The 18,826-nt window shown below is 46.1% G+C and overlaps 1 protein-coding gene across 2 annotated transcripts in view; it reads left to right on the top strand.

Moving 5' to 3' along the window:
- Nucleotides 1-18,826, top strand: part of Lzts1 (leucine zipper tumor suppressor 1) — a 55,451-nt gene that overhangs the window by 16,046 nt on the left and 20,579 nt on the right. The gene's annotated exons all lie outside the window — the stretch shown is intronic.

Raw genomic sequence — 18,826 nt, 5'->3', positions numbered from 1 at the left:
CCAATAATTGCTGTGGGATGTCTTTCTGTATGCTGTGAATATGTGTTGCTCTGATTGGTTGATAAATAAATCTGTTGGACCAATGGTGAGGCAGAATAAGGTTAGGTGGGACATTCAAACTGAAGAGACCTGAGAAGAAGTGGGGGGGGGGGGATGCCGGAAGATGTGGAAGTACCGTCAACCATGAAGTCACGTGACAAGACACAGATTAATAGAAGTGGGCTGAGTGAAGTTATAAGAGCTAGCTAGCAAGAAGCCTGAGCCATAGGCCATATAGTATGTAATTAATATAAGCCTCTGAGTAATCATTTTATAAGCAGCTGCAGGAACGCAGGTGGGAGAGATTCTTCTGGACCTCAGGGTTGGGCAGGACCAGAGAAACATCTGGCTACAAATAATAATAATGATGAATATAGATAGATGAGAGAGGGAGAGAGGTAGAGAGGGAGAGAGAGAGAGAGAGAGAGAGAGAGAGAGGATTTTTTCAAATGGATACCAGGAGAGAGAGAGAGAGAGAGAGAGAGAGAGAGAGAGAGGATTTTTTCAAATGGATACCAGGTAACTCAGAAGTTATTTTCCTGCTGCTCTGGGTGTCATCTCTGTCATAACTCAGGTGTCCTGTGTGAGTTTCCGTTTCTGAGTCTATTCTTTCCTGTTGGTCAGTCTATATAAATATCACATTGTCTTTTTTTGTGCTTGTTTTTTTTTTGTTTTGTTTTTTTTTTGTTTGTTTGTTTGGTTTTTTTTTTTTTGAGACAGGGTCTCCCATGCTGACCTAAGTTCACTCTGCAGCTGAAGATAGCTTTGAACTTTTGATTCTCCTGCTTCTACTAAATTGCTGGGGTCACAGGAGTGTGCCACTATGCACAGCTTGGCACTCTTTTGGTTATGTCTGGAAACCTACACGCTCCAGCTTTAGTCTTGGTTGATGTGGATGTAGTGGTGATGCCTGAGGGTGTGGTGTGGGGAGATGGGGAGATTGTGGGGACAAGATTTACCTGACCAGTAAATGAAGAATCCCCACGAAGGGAAAAGATGTGCAGATTATCTTAAGTAGACATTGAAGGAGGTGCTAGAGACCCAAATGAACTGGGTTACTGCCCCTCACAGTGTAGAAAGCCTGTTGACATTTTCTGTGTCATTGATCCTCACTGTGTGCCTATAGGGTCACCGGGGAAGAACTGTAAATCATTTTCAGAGATAAAGAAAGGGACTCTGGTTGGGGATTTAGCTCAGTGGTAGAGCACTTGCCTAGCAAGCGCAAGGCCCTGGGTTTGATACTCAGCTAAAAAAAAAAAAAAGAAAAAAAGAAAGGGACTCAGAGCATTGAGAGGCTTGGCTAACAAGGTCTCACAAAGGAAGTGAATGATAATTTTCACACATCACTTTTAAAGCTCCTAGCTCATACCTGTGTCCCACTGCTGAGTTGGAAGATGGGACAAAAAGGATGGATAGTTCAAGGCTAGCCAGGTCTACCTATTGAGACCCTATTTCAAAATAAAAGTCAGTCACAGCTTATTGATTCATGATGTCATGGAGAGGTTTTCTGAGACTATCAGGTAGTAGCTTGGGTCTTAAGGAAATGAGCCATGAGGTTATCAAGTGATAGTGATGAAGTGTTGAAACCTACGCTTGGAAAGACCTTTGTGTAGGAAGTTGGAGGCAGGGAAGCAGGCAGGCCATCCTCTAGGATGTCACCATTCACTGAGCAGAAGATTGTAGGGACCTGAAGTAGGGATGAGAAGCAGATGTGACACACACAGAGGAGAATGTGACTAGGGGCCTGGAATCCAGTCCACAGATCAGTCAGTGTATACCATACACACATGTCTGCGGAACACACTTTGGAGTTCTCAATTCTCAGAGAGAGAGAAGCAAAAAGTATTATTATTATTATTATTATTTTTTACTTTTTCTCAGCTAATCTTATGATTAAGACCAAAACAACAAAACCTTTCCCCTTCAGATGCTCTGCTGGACTCTCTCTCAGCTCTGTGGGTCCTAGCGCCTGTCACATGTGCTCTCATAAATCTTTACACAGGCCCCTGAGCTCTGCCTTTCTGAGATGTCTGGCCTTGGCCTTGGTCTGTGCTCAGACTGTCAGCTCAGTCCTTTTATCTGTCAACTCCTTTTCAAATGGCTCTGGCACGGCCTTGCACTCTCAGTGGGAGACTGTACTTGATGGTGGGTGAGTACACATGAATAGCCCTTCCTTCCTCCTCAGAGTGGGTTGGGTCACTGAGCCCTATAGATCTACCCAGTGCACTTTAGGGAGCTGTTGCCAGCCTGCCTGAGAGCAGATGACAAAGGGATCCCTAGAGAGAACCAACTTAGTCAAGGCCATGTACCTACCTAGTGACTAGTGTTGCAGAACAAGTCTGGTTGACTGACCGAAAGTCCATTATCATTGCTGTTCCACCATCAAGAAAGACAGGTTGAAGGCTAGTGAGATGGTTTGGTGGGCGAAAACACTCGCTATGAAGACTAATGCCTTGGGTTTGATCCCTGCAACCCATAGAAAACTGACTCCATAAAGTTGTCCTTGGATGTCTACACTTATGCAATGGCTTGTGTACTCCCACACCCATGCCTCACATACTGACAATAATAATATTTTTTAAAAATTAAGAAAGAGAGTTTGAGGTACTAGAGAGATGTAACAAAAGGCCTGTCATAATGGTATGAGTTTATAATCCCAGCACTGGAACGTAGAGACAAATGGATGCCTGAGGCTCATTGATGCCTAGACTAATTGGTGAGACAGTCTGGGGAATAAAAAGAACAGCACCTGCCTGGTGGTGGTGGTGCATACCTTTAATCCCAGCACTTGGGAGGCAGAGGCAGGTGGATCTCTGTGAATTTGAGGCCAGCCTGGGATACAGAGCGAGATCCAGGAAAGTCGCAAAGCTACACAGAGAAACCCTGTCTCAAAAAACCAAAAAAAAAGAATGTTCAGATAAGACTCAAAATGAGATTCGGTACCTAGGCTGCACCTGAGGAATTACATCCTAGATTGACCTTTGCCCCTCATGTACACTCATGCACATGTACACACACACACACACACACACACACACACACACACACACAAACACACAAAAAGAAAGAGGTTGAGCCCTTCAGATTCCCTCAGGTCCTTCTCTATCTGCAGATTCCTGCAGGTTCTACATCTGTGGATTTAGCCAATACCTTGGATCAAAAATATATAGGGAAAAACAGTTGTGTCTGTACTGAGCATGAACAGACTTAAAAAAAAAAAATCATGATTCCTTGAGCAATACAACAACTATTCACATAGCATTTACATTTTGGTGGGTGTTGCAATTAATGCAGACATGATTTAAAACATAGGAGACATTGCAATTGGTTCTATACAAATATACCACTTTATATCCTGAACTTAACACCGGAGGTAGCGGCATAATTCTGTAATCAAAACACTTGAGAGGCTGAGGCAGGAGGATTGTGAACTCAAGTTCTCAAAAAACCAAAGTCTGGGATGTAGTTGAGTGGTAGAATTCTTGTCTTAAAGAGGAAAAGGATGAAGAGAGAGGAAGAAGAAAGAGAAGAGATTTGAGTATTTGCAAATTTTGAAATTTGAGTGGATTCCTGGACCAGTCCCTGCAGAGGTCCAGGGATGATAGTGTTCCATTGGTTTTGTTCTGGAAGAAACCAGTGCTAACTTGGAAGACTCCCATTGGTTCTAGTTCTTTTTTTTTTTTTTTTTTAAGATTTATTTATTTATTATGTATACAGCATGTATGACTGCAGGCCAGAAGAGGGCACCAGATCTCATTACTGATGGTTGTGAGCCACCATGTGGTTGCTGGGAATTGAACTCAGGACCTCTGGAAGAGCAGTCAGTGCTCTTAACTTCTGAGCCATCTCTCCAACCCCCTGGTTCTAGTTCTTAAGGAAGTGCAACCTCCAGACTCAACATGCCCTATGCACATGCAAAGGAAGCCTGGCTCTGGACAAGCAGAACGGTCATGGCAGCTTAGGCCAAATGTATAGTGGGCATTCAGGACAGGCAGCTTCTCCTCTGTGGCCTGGGCTTGCAGCATACAGAGCCTAGATCTTTCCTCCCTTGCCCTAGCCATGCCAACAGACTCAGCATCTTAGCCACACTGTCCTTGTTGTCTCATCTAGCATGGACTCTATATCCTCCCAGAACAGCAGGGGCGAGAGAAAATTGAGACACTGCGGTCTCTGGGCCTCCAGCAATGTCTTACTCTGGTTGGGCTGCTATGAAAAAAAAAAGTTTGGAGTTGGGGATTTAGCTCAGTGGTAGAGTGTTGCCTAGCAAGCGCAAGGCCCTGGGTTTGATCCTCAGCTCCACAAAAAAAAAAGAAAAAGAAAAAAGAAAAAAAAAGAAAAAGAAAAAGAATTGTTATAGACCCCATGGCTTCTAAGCAACAGATGTGTAGATGTGTTTTCTCCAATTTCTGAGGGCTGATAAATTGAAGATGAAGGCGCCAGCAGATTCAAGGTCTAGTGAGGGTCCAATTTCTATTTCAGGGAGTGTGGGTTCTTGCACGGTCTCTGTGTGGTGGTGTGGGGAGTGGATAAAGCAGCTTTCTGGGGCCTCTTTGTATAAGGATACTAATCCCATTCTTGAGGGCTCTACCTGAGCTCTACCTGCATGGGAAGTACTAACTACTTGCCAAAGACCCTCATCCCATTGGTGATTAGGTCTCAGTATATGAGTGTGTTGGTCTAAATGTAATCCCAGGTACCTGGGAAACTGGATTAAGAGGATCATAAATTCAAGTTCTTGCTAGGCAGCAAAGTTGCTTGCTGAGGCTAGCCTGGGCAATTTAATAAGACCCACTCTCAAATAAAAACAAAACAGTGAAGATGTACTGAGCATATAGTCCAGTGCTTAGCTTGTGCTAAATACTAGGTCCAGCACCTCCAAAAACAAGGCAGCAGTAACAAAATTCCTGACCATAGCAAACTACAGCCCCCTTTTCCCTTCACACGGTTCCACATATACCCGAGCATCTGAAGATGTCTACTGTTTTTCATCCAGAGATTAATGAAGGCACTAGTGATAGTGCTTGGCTTGGATGCCTCCCCCAGAGCTCTTCTCTAGGCATTGTGGCACTCCACCCCAGGACAGTCCCTGGTGAGTGGATATGGAAGGAAAATCTACAGAATGTCGCTTAAAGTCTTAAGTGATCTAATATATATGGATCATTTCCTATGTACTGGATTGCTATGTGAGCTACCTACATATACCAGCATATATCATCAAATCTTTAGAAAAAAAAACCCAGGGTGGGTGTATCAATGGCTTCCAACTGAGGAAGATTTTGCTCCCCAGGGAATATGTGGCAATGTCTAGAGACATTTTTAAATGTCATTAACTTGGGGTGCGTGAGTACAAATACCATCTGGGGTGTTCTAAACTTGCTATATACACAGGACGACATCATCTACAAAGCATTATCGTCAGGCATTGTCTGTTGGCAGGGACGTAGTCAAGACATTTATCTATAGGTGAATTCATCACAGCGTGATTTAGATAAACCTAACAGTACAGGGCAGTCATCCCACACAGCTTCCTGCAATCAAGGGAAACATGAGGCTGCTATATATTGTTTACAGTGAAACTTTTTTTCTAGGTAGATAAAAGTATTGTATAACACACAAGCCATTGTATTAGCTATCTTTGCCCTTGCTGTGATGAAGCACCTGATAGATGAAGCAATGTAAGAAAGGGGAGCTTTATTTCTGGCAAGGAAGGCATGCATGGTCTAGGTGTGTGAGGAAGCTCATTACAGTCATCTGCAGTCAGGAAGCAGAGAGAGATGAATGTGGGTGCTCAGCCAGCTTTCTCTTTTTTATTCTATCTGAGAGCCCAGCCCATTGGTGGTACACACATGCAAGGCCTATCTTCCCACCTCATGTCTCCTGGGTGATTCTAAACTTGTCTAACAATGAAGATTTGCTACCATAACAGGTAGAACAATCCTTTATGATCAAGTATTAGGTACCATACATAATTGTGTGTATATTCTTTCATACAGCAGTGTTCACCAAAACCACATCAGTGATATGCCATATTACAGCTTTATAACATTACTAGATGATAAGATTTTCTCATCATTTCTACTATAATAAGACTTTTATTGGACGTGTGGTCCAGTGTTGACCAAACATTATTAATGTGGAGCATGACAATATCCAGTCTAATTTTTCAGCGTGTTAAAGCTGAGAAACATACAGATGCAAAAGGAAAACCTTGGGTTCCACACAGTTCAGGGGCTTCCCCAAGGCCTTTTGTCAAGGCAGATTTGGATTCTAACAGACTCCTGTGTGATCCCAGAGTCTCTTCGTCTTTTTAGTTACAAAACACCCCTGTGAAGGACCAATTGCCTCGATGGGATCTGTCCCGGAAGAGAAGACATTCTGGTGTTTTTCACTAGGCAAGCAAATGTCTGCTGGAGCCAATGTCTGCTGGAGCAGGAGCCAGGAAGGCCCTGAAACAGCTACTGACGGGCAAAGCCTCTCCTTTCAGGTGCTCTGAACATTTACAGAGACTGGAGTTCATCCTCCGCCTGCCCAACATTTGAAATCTCTTGAGACCACGAAGTGACTTTGGCAACACTGGCAGGGTATTGCTAAGAAGCCCATCGGCTTCTGGACCTGTGGGTCCCAGTTTCAACTAGGGAAGGGCCCTCAGTGAAGGGTTGGATTAAAATTGACCCTGGCTTAAACACTCTGCAGAGATGGTCAAACCTTAATGTCAGGGAGAATCAAAGCTGGTTCTGGGCACCTGGGGGTGGCCAGCAGGCACGTCCTTCAGTGGTCAAGTAGTAGATGATCAATAACACAGTCCTTTGGCTATTTTTCTCTTATTTCCTGTTTCATGGTCTTAGTTTTAGTTTGCTTCGTATCATCTATCAATCACCATCTTTAAAATGTCATGAAGAGCTGGGGACCTAATTTAGTAGAGAGCATTTGTCTGGCATTCAGGAGGCCCTGAGTCCCAGCACTACCCCACAAATAAAACAAACAAAACAAAAAGAGCAGAGGTGCTGGTTGAATGAAATGGGATTTAATGTAGGAAGTGGAAGACATGTCCAGGAAGTGTTAGAGGACCATGCATGCGTGATGGAGTGCGTCTCCAGAATGAGCTGGTTCAGGAAAGATGGGACCCTGCTGCAGTATCTGGACTCAAGTCCCTGACAGTGCTTTAAGAAGGTGGCTGCCAGGAATGCCCTGCCCCTCCTCCTTCTCAGCTCTCAGCAGCCATGCATTTTCCTGGTATTTCTTGAAATAACTTGAGTACAACAGACTCCATCCATTAGAGGGGGGAGTCTGTTCTGCATTCAGGCGACACTGCCTTTTATTTCAAGTGGCCTCAGCGCTAATAGGGACATGGGGTCTCAACACACGTGCACACGCCCCTGTGCATGTGGCTGCTGGAGGAATTATCCCCATGAATGGGAATGAATGGGCAGGGACAATGAGCTACAGTGAATGGGCAGTTGGAAGGGAGCCTTTCATGAGGCCTGAATGACAAGTGAACACCCAAGGAGGGGCCAGTAGGAACACTGACTACATCCAGAAAACCAGAGAGGACTTTTCTGCCTGACAGAACCAGACTGCCTGGGGAACCAGAGTCCCTCCAATTAGCAAGATGACTGGGCAGATGGAAGCCGGAAGAAGCACATACCCTTATTATGGGATGGCTCTGAGATCAGGGCTGCTAGTTCTTCCCAAAAAAAAGGACTGAAAACAGGAGGAAAGCAGGGCATGTCTTCTCTGCTGGAACTCGGGGTTAGGTGAGGGGGACAGTACCTAAGGGAACCAGTGTTTTTACCCCAGGAGAATGGTGTAAGGGCTCTTTTATCTCCTTCCTGTCTTAGTGGTACTTCTGCTTCTCAGTAGTATGTGAGTCAGAAAAAGAATGTTCAGTTTCTGAATCCACAGTTCTAACAGCAACCCACTAACATTTCTTCTACCAACCTCTTTGAACCTCTCTGATACCTTCCTCCTTCCACATCCCCACCCCCACCTCTGCATGCACAGTCTAGCTGGGTATATGAAGATGAATAAACTAGGGTTAGCCTAAAAGGATCCAAAGGCTTGTAAAGGGTGACGTACGAATAAGAGAACAAGTCTTTTTTTTTTTTTTTTTTAAGCTGAGGATCGAACCCAGGGCCTTGTGCTTGCTAGGCAAGCACTCTACCACTGAGCTAAATCCCCAACCCGAACAAATCATTTTAGAAATAACTGTTTTAAAGAGAAAGGTCAGACAAAGCGACATGGTAAATGTAGGAAGGTTTCCTAGAGGGGCATGTTTGATGTGGGCCAGGAAGACGAGGCTTTCAGTGGAACAGAGGTGTCAACCCAGGGGTAAGTTGTGGAGGAGGTTCTTGGAGAGCCAACAGCCTTAGCAAGGCCATGAGGTGGTATGTGCTGAGTGTTCTCAGGAGGGCGTGGGAAGGATTGATAGTAGGTGAAGGACTGAGCAGAACTGGAAAGAGTCAGGTGCTAAGATGTGATCCGTACTCTAACAAAATATCTGACAGGTCACCTTAAAGGAAAGTTGCTTTGACTCCTGTTTCAGAGTGAACAGTCCATCATGGCTGGGAGGTCAGGGCAGCTAGAATGGTTCCATACACAGTGCTGGCAGCTTGAGGTGGGTTAGGTAGAGTATCAGACCAGAGGTAGAGGCTGGGATAACCCATGGATTAGTGACTCTTCTTGCTGGACAATAAAATACCTGACAGATGCAATAAAACCACTCCTTTAGGAAGGAAATGGGTTCAGTTTGCCTCAGTTCAAGTGTATAGTCTGTTATGGTAGTAGAGGTTTGGGGCAGCTGGGAACCTTATATCCTCAGTTACCATTCAGAGAGCAAGCGACACAGGTGCTCAGCTAGCTTTCACCTGTTTATGTATTCCAGGATTCCAGGCCACATAACTGTACCACCTATATTTATGATAGATCTTTTCAGTTAAAAAATATCTAGCCGGGCAGTGGTGGTGCACGCCTTTAATCCCAGCACTTGGGAGGCAGAGGCAGGAGGATCTCTGTGAGTTTGAGGCCAGCCTGGTCTACAGAGTGAGTTCCAGGAAAGGCACAAAGCTACAGAGAGAAACCCTGACCTGAAAAACTTAAAAAATAATAAAAAAAAAAAATCTGGAAATATACTCCACGGATGTGCCCAGACATTGGTCTCCTAGGTGATTCTAGATCCTGTCTATCAATATTAAACATCAGGACCCCCAAAGGTCCACTTGTAGTGACTAACATCATGAGCCAGGCCTCATACCCCAAAGGTTCCATAGCCTTCAAAAGCAGCACTGTTAGTTGAGCATCACATGTTCAAACTTCTCAGCATGGGGCAGCATGTGTTTCAGACCCAAAGCATAACTTAGATTGTGGAGGGTCATGAGTGAGTACTGATGTCTGAAAGGGAAATCAAGGCAGTGACTTCTTCGAAGTTGCCAGAGTTCCCAGCTGGAGGGGATTGGGCCAGTGTTCTACAAATGTAACTTCTAGCTGCTGCAAAGTGTCATCCATTTACTCAATGAGCATTTGTTGAACTGTGTGCCAGGCGCTGTGCTCAGAGGCGTAGTGGTGAGTGTGGCCGTCGCCAGCCTTACAGTAGGCTAGCCTTTCTGCTTTCATTGTCTTCTACCGGCTCTCCTCCAACACCAGAATTTCCAGATTGCACCAAGCCGGAGTTGGCAGTAGGCATGGACGGCACCCTGGGATGGTGCCAGGATGCTGACAAACTCTGTTTCAGACTCTGGCTCTGTGTGGGGGTGGGAGTTTGGGGGGTAGAAACAGAAGAGGGTGATTTGAGGACAGATTGCACCCTAGGGTGACTGGGGTTTTAGACTCGCAGGGAAAGGTCCAGTTCTTAGATCATATTTTCCATGGTTGGTCCCATTAAAGATAAATACCTGCCTCTTATTCTTATACTCAGTTCTGACATCTAGCATTGGAGACATCTTTAATAATTAAGCCTTTGCACCTTTTAATGAGTCAAACAACACAAATCTGGCCTAAGATGACATTATTTCTTTGTTTGTTTTGCTTTTCCACTGGGAAGAGATACTCACTTACCAGCTTTAATTTTATTGCTTCGTACAAAAACGTGGGTTTGTTTTCCAGCCTGGTGTGTGTGTGTATGTGTGTGTGTGTGTATGTGTGTGTGTGTGTGTGTGTGTGTGTGTGTGTGTGTAGTTGCTTCATGTTGCCAGTTTAGTAGTACCAGGTGTGGTGAAGCACTCAGAGGCAGAGGCAGGTGAATCTTTATGAGTTCAAGATCAGCCTGGTCTACACAGTGAATTCTAGGCCAGCCAAGCCCAAGGAGCAAGGCCCCCATCTCAAAAAGTTGGCTATCATTTCTTTTTAATTCTTTACAATTTTTTTTAAAATTAGGCCCTGATGTCATGACACTTGACTTAAATCCCAGCACTCAGAAGGCAGAGTCAGGCAGATCTCTGTAGGGTGGCCTACATAGTGAGTTCCAGGCCAGTCAGAACTGCATAGTGAGATCCTGACTTTAAAAACTTTTAAAATTAACTCTTTTTTAGTTAGTATACAAGACAATGATTTTTCTGTGACATTTTCATACACACACACACACACACACACAGAGCACCTGTTCATGTCTTCTCCCTTCTCCCTTACTGTCCTTCCCTACCCTCTCCCATTCTCCCCAAATAATCCCCTTCTACTTCAATGTCATGCATGTATGTGTGTGTGTATAAATATATATCTTTTAGTGTAACATATGTTTGTTATGTCATTATATTTAAATCTAGATTCCACATAGAAGACATGCTTGTTTTTCACTTACTGTGATGATTTCCAGTTCCATCCGCTTTCCTTTAAATGTCATTTCATTCTTTTTTACAGCTGAGTCAAATTCCATTGCGTATGTATACCACATTTTCTTCATTCACTTATCTAGTAGACATATAGTCTGGTTCCATGTCTTGGCTATTGTGAATACCGCAGCAATATGCATGAATGTGCAAGGCTTTCTGTAAACTTTGAGTCATTCAGAGTAGTACACTTGATGTGGTTTATTTATTTATTTATTTTTTAATTTTCAAACTTTTTTTTTTTTTTGAGACAGGATCTTGCTGTATCTCAGACTGACTTTGAACTCATAATGCCTCTGCCTCAGCCTTCTGGGTACTACAAGCATGCACCAGCACTCCTGGCTGTATAATTTCTTGATAACTGGAAAGACCTATGTATCTCTTCCCTTGTTCTTTGGTAGTAGTGGGGAATAGGTAGGTGGCGATATCTGCCTGCATATGCGCTGCCTGTATAGACTTTTGTTACCATTAGAATATATATGCTCCAGTCCCTGGGAGCTGCCTGAAAACAGTCTCCAGGATTACTTTCACCCATCCTACAATGGTCTCAACACCACACCTCCTTGTTACGAAGCTCTGACTTCTTGGTCTGGTCACAGCTCACCCAGCATTGTGACATACACACAGAAGACACCCTACTTCAATATCCAGCAGCAGTGGTACTACAACGCTGTTCTCACATTCAGTTTACACCTCTACTTTGGCCTCACACTCTCCACTTCCATGCCTAGCTCTGGTCCCCTGGGGTCTTCATCACAATCACCTCCCTCTTCTGAGTCCCAGACTAGGCCTCCCTCTCTTGCTATTCATCTGCACCCAACAGGCTCTTCCATCTCCCACCTTTCTTCCTGCTCCTCCCCACAACCCCTCTCTTCAGCCTTCCTCCCACTCCCTTCCCTCCCACACCTCCTTAGACTTCCCCCACCTACTCAGGTTCCCTTCCATTCCTCTGCCCCACCCTTTGATGTCTGCACAGAGGCTTCTGCAGGAGGCAGAAGGATGCGGATGGTGCTATCCCTTCATGTACTACTTACTCTCCCTGCCCCCAGCTTAATGAATCACCCACCTTCTCCAAACAAGCTCCAGATCAGGTCTTGAGAGGCAGCTCTATGGAAACATCCATGCAGCTCCTGGATCTTTCTATTTGTTAATTACCTTACCCCGGCAGGCTACCTGATGAGGGAGAGCTAAGGGTAAAATCAGCAGATCTTTGTTGACTAATTTTGTCTTCTGCAAATCCCAGCTTCCTCCTTGTGTAGGCCTGCCCTCCAGTCCCAGTGATACTGTGAGTTTATCATTCCCTGGGACTGAAGTCTTATGCTCCAAGAATTCCAAGTCCCCAGGCTAATTAGGGCAGCAGGGTGCTCAGCACATCCGAGGTCCTTTTCCTGAAACACAGCTTGGCATTCACACAAACCCATGACTGCACCTACACCCTTAAAGGGGTGAATCCACAGCAGGAAGGTCAACACAAGTCTAGATGCCTTCCACAGCCTCAGCCTGACCAGGGGTATAGGCTAGAGTACCACCAAGGTCCATGTGTCGGTACTGCCTCCTGTGACATTGTCAACCTCATGGGAACATCATCCAGGAGATGGCAAGGCACACCTTTTCGTGTGTCTGTGGGGAGATTTCCTGAAGGAAGAGGACACACCTTGAATATGAATGGCACCACCCACTGAGGTGAGTGTAAGGGAAAAGCCAGCTTCCTGGCATAAATATCTTCTCTGTCACAATGAATTGAGCCCACTAAAACTGAGAGGCAAAATAAGTTTGTCTTCCTTCTAAGGAGTTTTGTCAGCTGTTGGTCACAGCAACACAACACTCTTATCTAGTGCATACTGAGGCCTGGTTTGTCACAGCTGTGCTGGGGCTACTGAATGCATTCCAAGGTCTCCCTTAGGATGGGGTAAAGGACGAAAACATTTGCTGTTTTGTTGTGTTTTGAGACAGACTCTCTAGATAGCCCTGGCTGTCTTAGAATTCAGTATGTAGACCAGGCTGGCCTCAAACTCAGCGATCCACCTACCTCTGCCTCCTGAGAGCTGGGATCAAAGGTGTACACCACCATATTGGGGCTGTTTTCTTTTTCTCTCTCTCTCTCTCTCTCTCTCTCTCTCTCTCTCTCTCTCTCTCTCTCTTTCTTTCTTTCTTTCTTTCTTTTCTCTGTCTCTCTGTCTCTCTGTCTCTCTCTCTCTTTCTTTCTTTCTTCCTTGCTTTCTCTTTCTATGAAAACACTGTAAACCAGGTGTGGTGGTGCATATCTTTAATCCCAGTACACAGGAGGCAGAAGCAGGTGGATCTCTGTGAGTTCAACGCCAACCTCTTTTTACAAAACAAGCTCCAGGACATCCAGGGCTGTTATACAGAGAAACCCTGGCTCATGGAATCCTATTTCTAAACACTAATACTATGTCCTGAGCCAGGAACTGTGCTAGTCAGAGGTTGGGAATACAGAATTGCAGTCTGCCAGAGGAGATGATAGGAGGAAAGAGAAGCTTCACTGGGCTGTGATCGATGGATGCTCTTATAAGAAGGAACAGAGGAGCTCGACATGACAGCGCGTGCCTTACCATCCCAGTATGCAGGAGGCTGAGGTTGGAGGATTAGGGCTGCAAGGCTAGTTGGGGCTACACACCAAAGTCTTATCTCAAATTAGAAGAGAAAAAAGGAGCAGAAGAAGGTGTGTGCCTGTCAAACACATAGTCATCTTCCCTGTGGAAGTGCTGTCTGAACAACCCCAGGGCTTAGGCACAGGAAGCAGAGAAGCCCGAGATGACTGTGGCAGAAAAAGAAGGATCTGCAGAGAATTCACAGGGAATCGAGTGGGAAGAGAGGGAAGACGGTGACAGCACCGGACGTGGAGGCTTTTGTTTGGTTTTTGGTTTTTGTTTTTCGAGACAGGGTTTCTCTGTGTAGCTTTGCGCCTTTCCTGGAACTCACTTGGTAGCTCAGGCTGGCCTCGAACTCACAGAGATCCGCCTCCCTCTGCCTCCTGAGTGCTGGGGTTAAAAGTGTGCAACACCACTGCCTGGCAGGGACATGGGGTCTTAAACTGTGGATTGCAATGCTCTAGGAGGATATATAATTGAATGTGAGGGACAGTGGTCAAAAAATCTGTCAACAGTAAAGAGTTTTTTAAAACACTGTCATAAATGATCCCAGATGTCCAGTGCCATTCCAGCAGTGCCAGTGACTCCTTTGACTGTGGACCAAAGGCAGCCAGCATAGTGAACATAGCTTGGATAATGGGAGATGAGCTGGGAGGAAAGAATGATCTTGAATGGGGGCTTGAAGCCAAACAACCCTGCCGTTTTCTCATGTAACTTTGTTTATCTGTAAAAGAGGACTTTGTCCTGCTCACTGCTGTAGTGACAGGACCCTGCAGTGACCACACATTAGGTGCTTGATAAATTCCTTCAATGCTATGACAATGCAGTGTTCCTGGCAGTTAATTCCTCCCAGGACACACCTGTCTCCCTTTAAAAGTTGCTATAAAAAAAAAAAAAGTTGCTATGATACAGGTTCTAGAAGGTAGAGGTCAGTAGTGCCTGCCCTACCAGGTACATCATTCCAGGGCCAACCCTTTTCTTGTCTTGGCTGCCCCATGAGGAGGCCATGGTCAGGAAGAGTGTGCTGTGGCCCGTGAGCCAGAAATCCCAAGTTCTAGGATCAGCTTAAGCTGCGGCCTCAAGAAACCCTGTCTCTAATACTGTGAGTAATGCCTGCCCAGGGTTGTTGTAGAAACAGGTGACAAGGACCAAGCCAGAGAGCACATGAGCAAGTGATGTGTTAGCTGTGGTACCCAGCTTCCTGGTTGACTCCTGGCTCTTGTAGTAGGCAGGATGTTAAACATCTGGGGCTGAGGATGCAGCTTAGTTGGTAGAGGGCTTGCTTCGCATGCATGAAGCCCTGGATTTGGTATGCAGTATTGCATAACCCAGGCATAGTGGTACATAATTCTGTAATTCTAGCACTTGGGAGGTAGGAACAAGAGTATCCAAAATTCAGGATCATTCTCAGCTACATAGAAAGATCAAGGCCAGTCTGTGACATAATCCCGGTCTATTACAAAAATGGTGATCCTAAACTTCCTCCTACATCTTCACCCATGTTGGGCCCTTATTGGAAGAAACATGGCTTACCCATGACCTACATGGTAAGGTGACTATGCATCCCAGTGTTTGTCTGTTGGCCCGGTGGAGCTAATTATTCTGATGAACTATAATTACAGAGACATCCAACTCAAATTCACACACTTATCTAATTTCCTAAGGAAAATAAGATAAGATGCCTACTCCCAAGGAGCTGGTCAAGCTGTGACTAATAAAGTGATAGAGGTGCAGAAAAAATACCTGAACAATGAATGGGTCTCCAATGTCAGTGGGCATCAGCAGCCTCAGCTCTGAGCAGCCTTACAGGAGCCTCTGTGCACCGGTCGGTCCACCCTGAGCAGCCCCCAGGCAGTGGAGGCTTGTGATCTGGGATTTGATTTCACACAGGACTGGCATTGCTTTCTTCAGACACAGCCAAGCAAGGCAGTGGTGAGGGAAAGGTACTTCTCCACATTCCCTGCACCTGCCTGAGCAGCCTCAGTGGGTCAGAGAAGGTCATTCCAGCAGAAAGATGAGCACGTGGAAAGTTACTGAGAAGCCGCGATGGCATGTTTGGGCAGCATCACTGGGTGGAAAGTGCAAAGAGGTCCTGGGGTGTAGCTCTGATAACTCCCATTTCCCTGGTCTCCACAAGCTTTTTCAGGGTGTCTTCATGTGCCTCTGGCTCTGCCCACTGTTAACCCCGCAGGAAGGTTCACAGGTACCAAAGGGGGAAAAAAATCAGAGACTGAGGTGGCAACCTGCTGGTGTCCTGGGCTTCTGAAGAAGTTTGTGCTTTCACTTTCCCATTGGGTACTGTAGAGCAGACACTAGGACCATATGCAGAGGGGTCTCAGGCCATTTGTTGAATATGAGACTCTGGTTTCGGCAAGGCTGAGTCCTAGGAGAAGGGTGAGGGGAGACAGCAGGACAGAGGTGACGGAAATCACACTCCCTGAATAGACATATCAAATGGTACTGAAAGAAGTTTCTCACTCGTCAGGTAGAAACATACCAGGAGTGGAACATGCAGTACAGCGCACTCAGGTGCACCCGCTGCGTAAAGGCACCTGCCTCAAGGGCGCAGACAAACCTACCGAGCACCAGGACTGGGAGTCTGAGCTGAGCTCTCTGCCAGGGCTTTGCAGCGCTTCCTACATTTTGTAGTCCACCAGTTAGTATCTCTCTTGTGTTCCCCACTCCAGAACACGCACCCACTCCCACCCGGCACAACAAGACAGAAGCAAACACCCATGACAAACATAACACACAAATATCATATCCGCTCACCACATACCCCCAACACTTGTGCACATACCAGCACACGCGCACATGCACACAGACATACACAGACACACACACACACACACACACACACACACACACACACACACACACACACACACGGTAGGTATGAAGAAGGAGCCAGCATAGGATAGGGATGAGGAAGTGGCAGAGCGTGGAGAAACAGAACCTTGCAAGGCAGCTTTCACTAGCTGCTCACTTCATTGCCCCCTTCTTCTCCCACACCGCCCACCATTCCCACCCCTGGAGTTACCCTTCCTCCCTGTTTAAGGCAGAGCCCCCCTCAGGAGCTTGTAAGTAACCAAGGGATTTCTACCTTTTCCTGTTTCATCTCTAGTTATGTTACAAATTTCTATCTGGCCTTCCTCAAGGTTGTTGACTGATGATGACATTGGAATTCGCAGGTTGCTGGGGTGCAGCCTAGGCACCTGATCTCATTTTGAGTCTTATCTGAACATTCTTCTTCTTTTTTTTTTTTTTGGTTTTTCCGAGACAGGGTTTCTCTGTGTAGCTTTGCGCCTTTCCTGGAACTCACTTGGTAGACCAGGCTGGCCTCGAACTCACAGAGATCCACCTGCCTCTGCCTCCCGAGTGCTGGGATTAAAGGTGTGCGCCACCACCGCCTGGCCTGAACATTCTTCAAATGTTACCTTTCTGCATGGAACGCCATTCCTACCCAACCCTTTATTCTGAAGTTAAGGACAGACATAAGCAGGAAGCAGGCTTATGGTGCTGGGCTACGCTTCTGCCTTACTGATGGCCCTCAGACAGTCATGGACCCTGCTGTGGCTTCTCAGTGTGGAAAGCTGAAGCATTTCTGTGCTTAGAAGTTCTTCCAGAACTGGTAATATAGCTCAGCTAGTAGAGTGCTTGTCAAGCAGGCTGGAAGTCCTGGGTTCAATTCCTAGCGCCACATAAAGGAGATATGATGATCAGTACCTATAATGCCAGTACATGGGATTTAGAAGCAGGAGGATCAGATACTGAAGGTCATCCTCAGCTGTATAGTAAGGTTAAGGCTGGAAGTTTAAGGCCAGTCTGAGCTACATGAGACACTGTCTTACTTATTACTTATTTATTCATTTAAATATTTCTCCATCTGTCATTTCATCTGCAACCTGGGGCCAAGTTCTTTCTGTGCCTGCCAACTCCCAAGGCCTCTTAGCCCTGTCTGCCAGATGCCAGATGGGTCTCAGGCCCATGTTGGGGAGGAGTTGCCTCTGTGATGTCACAGAAGGGACCCCAGCAACCTCTGTATTCAAGAGATGTCTTTAGGAAGGAGCTCCTTGCCTCTGGCTTTTCTGATGGAAAGGCATGGATAAGTCAGTAGAGAGGATCTCCATGTGAACCCAGAAACAGTGACTGGAAAAATCACAATGTTGAAGAGAACCACAGAAGCACTCCTCGGAGTCATTAACCTTCAGGATTCAGGGAGCTTGAGATGTATCCAGCCTAGGATGAAGACTTGGGGATATCTGATTGGCCAAACGCTGACCAAATGCCAGCTCGAGTGCCCAGAGCCAGGAATGTCACGGTGCTAACAGTATGTCAATTTACCCCTTCCCCAAATCCACAGTTGTTTCACCACTGGTTTTTCAGATCCTTACCAACCTGAACTTTGCCTCAAAATCATTTCTTTCTGTCCACATGAGACAGCAAAGTACTTAACCAGCTGTCCATTCCTCCTTGCTGTTCTCACACATTCTGTTCTCTAAGATCAGAATCTCCATTCTTTTGTCCATCTGTCCAACTGTCTGTCCCATGGCAGTACTGCCCAGCCTGCCAGGCATTGGCACCCAGAGCACAGAGAGCTGTGTATGGGAAAGAGAATGCCTTCCGCTTGCTTTTGTAGGAGCAGCTACACCAGTGGCAGTGCGGTGAATTTGCCTGAGCTTTGCATGTAACTGGGGCTTTATGTTTGGAATGGAGGAGGTTGGGATTGCAATCATGTTCCTGAGGAGCGGTGTCAATCAGCTGCTGCTGAGACACAAGCTACCCACCGGTGTGGAGGAAGAGTCAGCTGGGGGCAGAATGCTGCCGACCTGCACACAAAAGGCTGCCAGGCAGAGTGGCTTTCCATTCCTCCAGAGCAGTGAGAAGCAGAATTGCTTCTGATTGTACGACGGAATGACTCAGCCTGCCGGTGATTACCCTTTCCCTTTCTGCCTCGTCTCTGCATCCAAGTTCACTTAATTGAGAGCTGTGTGGGCCCTTGCTCTCAACCCACCAACAGCCTGCTCCCCATTAGCACTTCAGCACCCTCAGCCTTGCCTCTCAACACCTACGCTCCCCACCCCTTCCTCCTCCATGCTTGCCTCTTTTTCATTCATCTATTCACTCGGAAAGTATGTATTGAGCTCTGCACATGGAGCCCTCCAGGCATCTGAAGCTTGCAAAGTGGGCTCACCCCTTCCCTAGCCTTGCTCTGCATCCCTACCTCACCCCACCCCCAAGCAGAAGAGAGCAGGGTCAAGGGCAAGGAGCTGAAACACTGGGAGGAATTCTGGATAGGAAAAGCTGAATCAGGCAGAGCAAAGCACATTGCTTGCTTTGGGGGTGGGTGTCATTAAA

This window comes from Onychomys torridus, chromosome 17 (assembly GCF_903995425.1).
Source record: "Onychomys torridus chromosome 17, mOncTor1.1, whole genome shotgun sequence".
NCBI lineage: Eukaryota > Metazoa > Chordata > Mammalia > Rodentia > Cricetidae > Onychomys > Onychomys torridus.
Note: the sequence above shows the minus strand (reverse complement) of the source record. Positions and strands in the feature narration are given on the sequence as shown.